Source organism: Apodemus sylvaticus, chromosome 18 (genome assembly GCF_947179515.1).
Source record: "Apodemus sylvaticus chromosome 18, mApoSyl1.1, whole genome shotgun sequence".
NCBI classification, from domain to species: domain Eukaryota; kingdom Metazoa; phylum Chordata; class Mammalia; order Rodentia; family Muridae; genus Apodemus; species Apodemus sylvaticus.
The window spans coordinates 25,251,713-25,264,609 of record NC_067489.1 but is presented as its reverse complement, the minus strand read 5'-3'; positions in this window follow the sequence as shown (position 1 = coordinate 25,264,609).

Genomic DNA, 12,897 nt, shown 5'->3' with positions numbered 1-12,897 from the left:
GAGGCTGCAGGGAGCCCAGTCCTGATTCCCCAACCAGTCCTTAGCAGGAGAACAGCTGTGAGGGAAGGAAATGGATCCAAAAAGGATTCCATACAGTGTGAAACTGCCTTCCCTTTAATTGGCTGGGAGAAAGTTCTAGAGAGGTGCATTCTCTTTCTGTAGGACCCTGAGCAGCATTTTTAACAAATATTTTAGGCACCTACTGGGCTCAGTGGTGAGCCAAGCCAGAAGTACATGCAAAAATCAGCATTGCTGCTCTCAAGTCCAAGAGATTTCAGCTTGTCAAGAAGATCAAACCAAACCATATAGCCATATACTATGATTCCATATTTACTCAAGAAATGACTTAAATGTAAAAGTAAAATGATACTCAGGAGGGCAGTGCCCCTCCTGATACAACCATAACAGGCTCCTTTTGGTATACACTTCTTGTTGTGCATGATAGTGTCAGGGTTTGGTGATTGTTTATAGAAAATGCACTTCTAAAGTATTATTTTCCTTACAGTTATAGAAAATAGCTAAAGAAAAATAATGAAGGACAAGATACAGATAAACATTAACTTTTATTCTTCTTATTGAAAACATTTCCAGTATTCAGATACAGAGATCTGAGATATCTTTCAGTAGTATTTTCTGCATTGTCCTACAGGCCTTGCTGCCTTGACTTAACTAGGGACAGAGAAGGAATAAAGGACACCACACACACACACACACACACACACACACACACACACACACACAGAGGCATAATGGACAGAAAGAGGGGATCAGGCAAGATGGTCATGCTCAGAGGGAGGCTCTTCAAGTGCATGGCCAACCCTCAACCTCAGCTGTTTATCATGTACAGCACAGGGAAAGAAGTAACTAGTAAGAGGTCTCTGTAGGTGAGCAGTCTCTAACTGAAAACATCTGGGAAGACAAGTGACTAGCTTTCACACACATTGCACAACATTCATATTAGGACAAGAGGAAATATTCCCACCCCTCTGATCCTGATGTGTGGGAAGGCTTTGCCAGGTTCCTGGGTGTCCGAAATATTATTGGTATTTTGTGTGACTATGCCAATGGTACACATTCACTCACATTTGACACATTCACTCAGAGCTTACTTGGCTTCCTGCAACTTTCAGGGCAATTTTTATAGAGGTCCAGTATATAAAACAAGTAGATAAATTGATAGGGAGTATGCAATCTGAAAGACATAAATGGAAGGATTTCTGCTTCCTGGGCAAGATGTGATACAGATTAGGTTTTACTTAGTCACTAGTAGCTTGGGTTTTGTTCTTTGAAGATTATTCAAAGTAATGGAAGGAAATTGATGAGTATTTTTCTCCTTGAATGAAGGTGAGAAGGCTACATCTACACAGTCATAATAAAGGGATAACTGGTTGCCTAATAAAGGGGACCAGTTGATTATGACTTGTAATGACTAAAGTTCTCCCATGAGCTGGTCCTGTGAGGATGTGATGCTCCCAGAGACCTCTCTATCATTTTCTGTTATGTGAAGTAGTAGTTGAGGATGGGTGTCGCTCTGAGGACTCCATAGCAAATCATTCCACATAGGTATCTCTTGCCCTTCACCTTTCCCTGGGGGTTTCAGCTTTGTCCTCTTTAGGGCCAGAGGATTTACCTGGGAGCATCCCTTAGGGTTCTTTCTGATTAAAAGAATCTCAAGTCCCAAATGGTTTGCTAAAACAAATCTGGTTACAGTAAGAATATGGTACAACTCCTTTACAAACTCATGTCTCTAAAATGTGTGGGAGGTGAACTGTTGTACACCCAGAAAAGGAAGGAGAATTAAAACCAAGCAGAAGTCTTCTCTAGGACAAACTCAAAATATTCAGTCACAATCAGGGCTTCTTTTCTTTTTTGCTTTTCAGAAACTAAAGAGAGAAAAGCTTGAAATAGACTACAATTTAATATTTCTGGATATGCTTTTTCTTTTCATTTTAGTCCTGATTAATTCTATGCTGGCCAATGATGCTCTTATTATCAATATAGCTAAAGAAAATGAGGAGTATGACTTTCTACCCAGAGTCATGACAACTCCCTTGGGATCCTATACATGAAGCCAGTTGGTCAATCAGTATTTGGGCAAAATTGAATGTTAGTATTTATACACTCTCTCCCTAAGTATTTTTTGATTATTTGTAAGAGAATTAAAAAGCCACAGAGTAACAAAGTTTATCAGCAGGAACTCTAATTTCATTTTAGACTTCCATAGGAAACTGATATTGAAAAGGCACATTCCCCAAAATGCCTTCCTGGGGTCTTGCCAGATTTCCAGCAAGTATCCTAAGAAGTCACAGAGAAATGCTGGTTATTAGGCAGAGTTTAATTTGAGAAAGCACATTAACAAAAATCTCTAATTAAATAAAATCAATGGATGCCTATGACATTAACCAGGAAAATCTAATAGAAAGCCATTAAATTTTGCTCTATTCAATTAATTTGAACACAACATGATGGACTTAAAAGATATTTTAATTAGATGCATATGAAAAGAAATTTTGCAAAATTAAGCAGACCTTCTTCTATGTGCAACTCATAGAAGGAAAACTGTAGTAAAGGATTTGCTCAGATCCCTAATGATGGGTAATTTCCTTGAAAGCACCTGAATTCTTAGACAACATCTTTACAAGTCAATCCTCCTCCAAAAGGTGCCCTTTGTCAGGAGACAGAGGATGTGCTGCCTGCCTCGCTCCGTGCTCTTTTATTTTTCCTAAGTAAGATAGTCCTGTGGAGAACATAAAAACCAAGCTTCAAGGGACTGTTTATAAAACTCACGTTCTAAGGTCCTCATAGTAAAAGGGGCCCAAAATAAATGACGCTAATTTACATGGTGAGTATATGCTTAAGATGGTCTCAGACAGCCTTAATTTATGCCTGTTTCTTTGGCATTATTAATAGCATTCATTTTTGCTTTAAGTAGTGTCCTAGTTTGGACAATAAATTGTACACTCCCCCTACTAATGTATTAAACATTCTCACAACCTGTTTTACACTGGTGAGCTAGTAATCTCAAGTCTTGATGGAATATGTTACTGTTGGATAGTTAATAAGAATTCCACTGTCTTTCAGTTGCTTTATATCACTGCATGACTGGTCTCAACACTACCCTTATTTCTAAAATTACTTTATTTTTTTGATTGTGTGTGTGTGTGTGTGTGTGTGTGCCAATGTTAGTGCAGTGCCTATAGAATTCAGAAGAGGGTGTCAGGTTCCTAGAGTTGTAGTTACAGAACATTGTGAACCATCCATGTAGGTATTAAGAAGTAAACTCAGGCCTTCTACAAGAACAGTAAGTATCCTTAATCACTGCACCATCCCTCTAGCCAGATATTGGACTCATCTTGTTGTTTACTTATTAATTGCCCTTGGCACTCTTCAACATCATATTTAGGATTAGTGGTTAAATACTTTGAGTATGTTACATATAAAGTTGACAACAGATTCTCAAAGAGAACATGACATTCTTCCTTTAAAAAAGTTATCATTCTCACCCAAAACTCATTTATTAGCATCATTCCACATATCTTTGAAGTAGAGAGTAGTCTGAAATGACTCATCAATATTTCGTGGGAGCTAGATTTCAAGATGCTTTCAGGATACTCATATTCTTCTGTAGTGCCTACCTCAACCAAATCGACAGTTTTAAGGCCAATACATAAAACTCAACTTGTCAAGATTATGTAATGAAAAATTGATGGTACTATTTTGTGTACCCTTCTTACCCAAGACCTCTTACCTTTTCCAGGTTACTTAAGCACAGAAAAATCACGGTGTGAGATTTATAGTATCTTGTCTGGTATAGAGCTGAAGTGTTATCAAACAGAAGCAGAAGCAAGGATCTGACCTACCCACATGAACTGCAGGCAGAGCCTCTAGCTCCATATGTGTTTTAGCAAAACTGGGGCTTTATCCATCTTCCCTAACGCTTGGTAGAAAACCCTAAGCCTGAACCATAAAGATTCACTTTCAAAAATTTATTTATTCATTAAAGTTTAACATATATGTGTGCTTGCTGATGTGTGCATATGTGTGTGTGTGTGTGTGTGTGTGTGTACTTTAATCATATCCCTCATTTTTCTTTCCTTTGTCCTTCCTCTTTCCACAGAGTCTCTTCCTCATAACTTGACCCTTCCCCTCAGAAGGACAATAAGGGTCTTCACACTAAGAAATTGTGAAATAACAAATATCGGCTGTGAAATGCAATGATATGTAATTGATAGAAGTCAAAACCCTTTTCTTTCAGGGTATATAGTTCTGTAAGATTAATATGGCAGCCAAGAAATTAAGCATCAGCAATCTTGAAACAAATGGGTATAATATGGCCACAATCCATTAATTTGCTCATTTAATATTTATTAAGACTAAGTTAGGAACAGTGAATCATGCCTATAATTATGGCCAGACTATGAAAGGCTCTGGCAGGAGGATGGCAAGTTCCATGCTAGCTTGGGCTACAAAACAGAATACAAAAGAACTACAACCTCAGTTCCATGTTGCAAGTGCTGTACTAGATATTGTGCTAGCTACTGAGATAGAGGTATGGACAAGAGACATAGTGATGGGCATTAACCTTCCTGGCATCTTGAGTCTCAAAGAACCTTGGGGAAAAAGAATATGATTAGTTTCATTTCTGAGTATTTTCTATTTCAAAGCACAGATATGGGGATAAACAGAAGGTAATACACCTAAACATTTAAATTTTTTATTTCTTATAGAAAAATTTTAAGCCAGCAACATGACCAATCTGGTAAGGGATCATATCCAAAGATCTGGGTCTATATAATCTGGCTGGAATGACACACCTTTAATTCCTCTGGCTGAAATACAGACCTGCCCTCAGTGCGTACCTTTAATCCTAAACAATGAACAAATAAGATTTGACCATGGTTTGTTAAGTGATGAATTGTATCCTCCTGTTCAGAGTCATTAAAATCAAATTCTGATATTTTTAGCACAGTTAAGTTGGCTTACAAATTAAAATACTTTAAATGAGTATTGAAGCCAGGATGGTACAGTATGTATGGTACTGGCAAACACGGGATTGGTCAAGAAGAAGAAAGCAGAGTGACAGAGGGGGAAATGAGACCAGAAATTTTAGTTCACTTTCTTAATTGAATGGTAAAAATAGCAGTTATGGCTACATAAATCTTAAATTCCAGGTCCAACATTGATTTCTTCAGTGGTCTGAATGAGGCAATTTACTGCCTCTTATTTCTATCTATTAGCATACATTAAAGATAGTAGTTAGATAGCTATATCATAAAGACCTCAAAAATAAATTCCAGAGTACTAAATAGGACTTATGCAAAAGGAATTTACCATATTGGTAAGACTATCCTACACTTGGTCATCTCAGTTTTAAGGACACTTGTGGCCATGCTTCTGTGAACAACATTAAGCATGTGGTAACTCTTTCTACCTTCTATATCAGGCTGATTTTTCTGGCAAGCAAGATCATTCATTTTTACATGTAGTAACATGGAGGCTCTTGCTGCTCCCACTAATGAAGAAACAGTACTGACAATTCCAAAGTAATCACCATTCTTTTCATCTTTCTTTTTCTCCCTAAAGCTGAAACTAATAATAATAATAACCATTTCAAAGCTTTCTCATGGGAAACCTGACCATGACTGGAAGGGGACATCAATTGTTCTTAGGGTAGCTATTATTGTAAGAATTAATCACCACTATTTGCAATTACTGTACCATACAATTATCACTAATATTTATGCTGCTCTAACTGCTGTTGGAGATGGAGTAGCTCTGGTTGCTGTTGCCCTGAATTGAGAAGCAGAGTCGGGGAAGGAAAAGAAACCAAAGAAGAGTGAAGACAGGTAGAGGGACCCAGTCTCTTACTCAGGCCACGATACACTGAGAAGCCACCACCTTCTGTCCCAGCAGCCACCTACATGGGTAAAAGATTTTCTTTGAAAGGAAAGACAATCATTCACACAGTTAGGAAAGGATGCACACTGCAGCCAGTCTTGCATATCAAAATGTGTATGAGCTTATATGGCTAACTTGTTTCAAAACACGTGATATATATCTCATATCACATATTTGATATAAAAAGTACCATTATCATGAAAGGATGCTGAACTTTGTCAAATGCTTTTTCTGCATCTAATAAGGTGATCAATATGTTTTTTTCTTTGAGTTTGTTTATGTAGTGGATAGCATTGATGGATTTCCTTATATTGAACCATCCCTGCATCCCTGGGATGAAACCTAATTGATCATGGTGGATGATCATTTTGATGTGTTCTTGGATTCGGTTGGCAAGAATTTTATTAAGTATTTTTGCATCAATATTCATAAGAGAAATTGGCCTGAAGTTCTCTTTCTTTGTTGGATCTTTGTGTGGTTTTGGTATCAGCGTAAGTGTGGCTTCATAGAACGAATTGGGTAGAGTTCCTTCTGTTTCTATTTTGTGGAATAGTTTGAAGAGTATTGGTGTTAGGTATTCTATGAAGGTCTGATAGAATTCTGCACTGAAGCCATCTGGTTCCGTGCTTCTTTTTGTTGGGAGACTTTCTATGACCCTTTTTATTTCTTCAGGTGTTATGGGGCTGTATCTATTTGATCCTGATTTAGTTTTGGTGTCAGATAGCTGTCTAGGAAACTGTCCATTTCCTCCAGATTCTCCAGTTGTGTTGAGTATAGGCTTTTGTAGTAGGATCTAATGATTTTTTGAATTTCCTCAGTCTTGGAAAGAACAGGAATTCAAGGCCATACCTAAACATCGTTAAAGCAATATACAGCAAACCGGTAGCAAACATCAGACTAAACAGAGAGAAACTTGAAGCAATCCCACTAAAATCAGGGACTAGACAAGGCTGTCCTCTCTCTCCATATCTTTTCAATATAGTACTTGAAGTTCTAGCTAGAGCAATTAGACAAAATAAGGAGGTCAAGGGGATACAAATTGGAAAGGAAGAAGTCAAATTATCACTATTTGCAGATGATAGTCTACTTAAGTGACCCAAAAACCTCCACCAGAGAACTCCTACAGCTGATAAACAACTTCAGCAAAGTGGCTGGTTTGAAATCAACTCAAGCAAGTTGCCTTCCTATACTCAAAGGATAAGCAGGCTGAGAAAGAAGTTAGGGAAATGACACCCTTCAAAATAGCCACAAACAATATAAAGTATCTTGGTGTGACTCTAACCAAACAAGTAAAAGATCTATATGACAAGAACTTCAGGTCTCTGAAGAAGGAAATCGAAGAAGACCTCAGAAAATGGAAAAATCTGCCATGCTCGTAGATCGGCAAGATTAATATAGTTAAAATGGCAATCTTGCCAAAAGCAATATACAGATTCAATGCAATCCCCATCAAAATCCAACTCAGTTCTTCACAGAGTTAGAAAAAGCAATTCTCAAATTCATCTGGAATAACAAGAAACCCAGGATAGCTAAAACTATTCTCAACAAAAGAAATTCTGGGGAAATCAGTATCCCTGACTTCAAGCAATACTATACAGCAATAGTATTTAAAACTGCATGGTATTGGCACAGTGACAGACAAGTAGACCAATTGAATGGAATTGAAGATCCAGAAATGAACCCACACACCTATGATCACTTGATCTTTGACAAAGGAGCCAAAAACATCCAGTGGGAAAAAAGATAGCCTTTTCAACAAATGGTGCTGGTTCAATTGGAGGTCAGCATGCAGAAGAATGCGAATTGATCCATTCTTATCTCCATGTACTAAACTTCACTCCAAGTGGATCAAGGACCTCCATGTAAAACCAGACACACTTAAACTACTAGAAAAGAAACTGGGGAAGACCCTAGAGGACATGGGCACGGGGGGGGGGGGGGGAGGGGGGGGGGAAGTTCCTGAACAGATCACCAATAGCTTATGCTCTAAGATCAAGCATTGACAAATGGGACCTCATAAAATTACAAAGTTTCTGTAAGGCAAAGGACACTGTTAAAAGGACAAAATGGCAACCATCAAATTGGAAAAGGATATTCACCAACCCTACATCTGATAGAGGGCTAATATCCAATATATACAAAGAACTCAAGAAGTTAGACCCCAGGGAACCAAATAACCCTATTAAAAAAATGGGGTACAGATCTAAACAAAGAATTTTCACCTGAAGAAATTCGATGGCCTTAAGAAGTGCTCAACATCATTAGTCACTAGAGAAATGCAAATCAAAACAACCCTGAGATTTCACCTTACACCAGTCAGAATGGCTAAGGTCAAAAACTCAGGAGACAGCAGGTGTTGGCGAGGATGTGGAGAAAGAGGAACACTCCTCCACTGCTGGTGGGGCTCTAAGATGGTACAACCACTTTGGAAATAAGTCTGGAGGTTCCTCAGAAAACTGGACATGACACTTCCTGAGGACCCCGCTATACCTCTCCTGGGCATATACCCAAAGGATTCCCCGGCATACAATAAAGACACATGCTCCATTATATTCATAGCAGCCTTATTTATAATAGCCAGAAGTTGGAAAGAACCCAGTGTACAGAGCCATATTGGGGCAGTCTTGCACTTGGTCAGAGTTTGACTTTGGTCAAGGTTAACTTCTCCCAGTTAGCCAGGATCCTGCTCCACCTAGGGTGGAGTGCTCGTAGTAAAGGTTAAGTTCATTGTTCCTCCAGGTATAGGGATTCCTGAATTAAACAGGTGACCCACCCAGCTGCCGGAGCAGTCAAGACGAAGACCTCCAAGAGAAGCTAGACAACTTCCACCGGAACTCAGCCTGGAGTCTGGGGGGAAGGGTTTGCCCGAACTGTTATAAGGTCTGGCGCCATTAAAGTTTACGGCTTTGATCAGTGAACATTGACTTGGCCGTACGTTCTTTTCGCCGCTCTTCCCTATGACCCCAAAATTCTCTCAACAGGTAACCCGGTTTGCATGTGGCTGCGGGCAGCTACATAGTGGCGCCTGAACGTGGGAAGACCTGGCACGAGAGAATTCCTGAGGTAGCCCTATCCAGCGAAGCTTCGCAGAAAAAGGTGAAAATTAATGGTGTCCGCACGGTAAGCAACATAGAGGGCAAAACTAGCGCTAGTGAATTCGTGTCTATTGTTGTGAGTGCAGGAATGGATACAGTTTTTCAAGCATACTGCGTGGACCCAGCGCAGGGACTGCTTGGGTTGATAAGATAGGGAAATATGGGGAAGGAATTTGGTAGGCATTTGCCCAAAGCTCGTAAGAGCTGATTTCGGCGAAAAGAAAGGGGTTTTTAAAAATAGGCATATGTCCACAGCTTCTAAGAGCTGTTTAAAGAGGAAAATGGATGCAATTGCTTAACAAGCACGCTTAACTTTCTGTGTATCTTTCCGTGTTTGTCCCGGTGCACCGACTGTCTATGTGTATGTTTATGTCCTCTCTGTGTCTTTGTGTGAATGACTGTTTCATGTTAAAAAGAAAAATTGGTAAAGATTACATCTGCTGGTAACCTCTTGAGCTAGCCACAGTTTGTGTGGGGATTGATTCAAAGCCACGCCGCGACAGCGCAGCTCACTCAAGAGGCAAGCGTGGCTGGGGAAAAAGCCGCTCTTAAAAGCCCAGAAACCTCAAGATTTGGGAAGACCTTGGTTTGGCTTGTGAAATTCATGTAGTCGCTTTATACTTGTTTCTAATTGGTTTTAATGATATAAGGCTTTACATTTCTTGACTAAAGAGTTATAAATTAATTGGTTATTATGTAAAAGGTATAGTGTTATTAAGAAAAGGTTAGTTTAAAACTGGTGATTCAGTGTTAGAGCTATCTTAACTAACTACACGTGGCCTAACGCCACTCATGCCTTGTTCTTGTTTATAATTGGATTTAAAGGTATATTTTGCATGTCTTGACTATAGAGTATTGGCTTAAGTCACTGCACATGATTTAAAAGGTATAATGTTATTAACAAAAGTTAGGTTAAGGCTGGTAGTTTAGGGTAGTCGCCATTTTGAACACGTGGCATGATGGTTAAGGCTGGTAGTTTAGGGTAGTCGCCATTTTTAAACAAACACGTGGCATGATGGTTAAGGCTGGTAGTTTAGGGTAGTCGCCATTTTGAACACCACGTGGCATGACGCAATCCAGGAAATACAGGCCTTTGGGACGCTCCTAAATTGGCATGGTGTTTCATGTGAATCTTGGCCTGGAGATTAGACTTAATGAAGATTAAGATTTAAAATATTGTCTCTTTAATAAGTTACACTGTTATACACTTGAACATAAGAACTGGCATACAAACCTTGTGCTGTAAATATGTGTTTGCCATTAATTTTAAAGAAAATAGATTGTTTAAAATTGAGATTTGCTTCCAAAATTACAATTGTGCTCTAATATTGCAAGAAAACATTGAGTTACAATAAAAATCAGTGTGTCATTGGCTACAGTTTTCAGTTTGCAGGCTCGTAATTGTTAACATTTTGTAATTAAGATAATTTTGAGAGTGATACAGCTATGGGTTTTAGAGGCCCATTGCCACTTTTCCACAAGTTTATAGGCTACAATGGTAGAAGCAAAATTTAACCCTCCAAGATTAAAAAGGATATCTCTGTGGAAATGTATTTGATATCAAGTAGGTTTCTTTGACCATGAAATTACAGGTTTCTTTTGTTTAATCCTGTCTTAGTTAAAAGGCTCAGGTTTAGTCCTTGCCAAGGACTAAAGGTGGATCCTAGGGCAGATAAAATAAAAAAAAAAAAATGTGTTTTGTCTCTGTTTCAATACTAGAAGTTAAGATCTTAAAATTTTCAGTGTATAATGTTCATAGAATGTTTTTTACAGGCCCTTGCTCCTATAGACTTTTAGAATTTTTAGGTAAATGGCTTTCAAAAGTTGTTAGGATATATTAATTGGCTTTATCTTATATTTACCTCATTTTAAGCTTGCCACAGAAGGTCTTAAACCTCTGTTTTCAAGGTAGGAAACGTTTGTTCCTTGCTTCAAGCAACAATCAAATTTATTATTAATGGTTGATCTATTACATGGCAAGCATTTTTAGGCAAAATTAATAATTGTTATCCAAAAGATAATTTGTACTATCAGATCACATGTTTATTCCTTTAAGTTTCTCCCTGCTTCAACACAGATACCTGAATTGGGTGCTATAGCAGCTATTTTTAAGATGTTAAAGGTCAAGCTTTTAATAATAGTAGATATACATAGCTCATGGTTTATAATTGCTTAAAATTGGTCCATTTTTAATACTGCTAATTCTTAATTTCTACAGTTTATTATAAAGATTTGTTCTTGATGTCCTCAATTTCTACCTCTACCACGTAATGGTGTTAATCCTAGAGGACTTAGTTATTACAGATAAATGATATTCATATTTCTAATTTAAAAGATTAAAAAAATATGTACATGTGACTAATGATTCATTTTTAGGCTGTCTAGTTGCAACTGCTCTAACAGAAAAAGCAACTATATTTTATATAATTACATAGTTATTGCCTATGTTATGGTTTATACTTTGTGTTCCAACTTAAATTAATAAAACAATATCTTCTTGGAAGAAAGAAGAGAGGGGAAATTGTGTCCCTGTGCATATAATTTAAATTATGCTTGCATGTTTTTAAGAAAATTTTAAAATTTAGATGCCAAGAAACTCCTTGCTAAATGTATATGACATCTTGTAATTAGACATATTGATGTCTAGGTGAAATGAAGGAATTCACTTACTAACATATGCCATGATCCTGATTTAATATTGGGGGAGAAGGCATGTCCTCTGTTTTTTCCACAGAATGCTGCAGAAGATATGCTGACTGTGCTTGCTGAATGCCCAGACCATGGTTACATAAGAGCTATATTGGGTATATGTTCTTGACTTACCTCAATTGTTAAATGTCCCAGGTTAGATAAATTGCCTAGCTTCAAGCTTTTAGACTTTGTGGGACAGAACATGGAGACTGTTATGCTAGCTTAGGAAAAATTAATTAGAAGAGTTAAAATGACTCTTCTCCTTATTGTGCTCAGCTGACTCAACCATAGACTGGTCTAGAAATAATTCCAATATTGAAGATTCCAATTTTGAGGATGGCTAACAATCTTCAGCCAGCTGTGTTAATTTAACATATAGTCTCCACTTTTCCTGAGAAGTAACAGCATATCTCTTGATACACAAGGCTACCTCTCCCACCTCAGAGGCCAAGCTTTGGGTCCTTAAAGTTGTTAATTTACAACTGAATTGGATACTTCTGGGACAAGTTAATCCTATTCCACCTTTAACTCTTGACCTTGTCTGTTAAGCAGACTGGCTGTCTCCACCCAGGTTCACCTGGATGGAGAGATTACATGTCTGTTAAAGACACTTGCAGACCCCCCTGGCTTCAAAACTTACACAAGTGGATCTCCAAAGAGGGAGCCACATAGAACTCAGATCTATGTGTGTTTGTTTATGAACAAACATGGGTACCAGCGAGACGTGCGAGGCAAAGCACTGCATGGGGAGGTGAATTTCTGCTTCTGAGTCCCCAGGAAGTACACCTAATTGCATAGGGGTTAACGTCGAGAGGCTGTCCTTAAAATAATAAGGGAGCCTATTACCCCTCCTCTGAAAAAGACGTTATACAATATTTAAGAGGAATTACGGTCAATGCTTCCCCTCCTGGTTAAGGCCCGCCTTCTTATGAAGGATATTTATCCACTTGTTTTCTACCTCCTCGTGTTCAAATTAATAAAAAAAGGGAGGACATGTACAGAGCCATATTGGGGCAGTCTTGCACTTGGTCAGAGTTTGACTTTGGTCAAGGTTAACTTCTCCCAGTTAGCCAGGATCCTGCTCCACCTAGGGTGGAGCGCTCGTAGTAAAGGTTAAGTTCATTGTTCCTCCAGGTATAGGGATTCCTGAATTAAACAGGTGACCCACCCAGCTGCCGGAGCAGTCAAGACGAAGACCTCCAAGAGAAGCTAG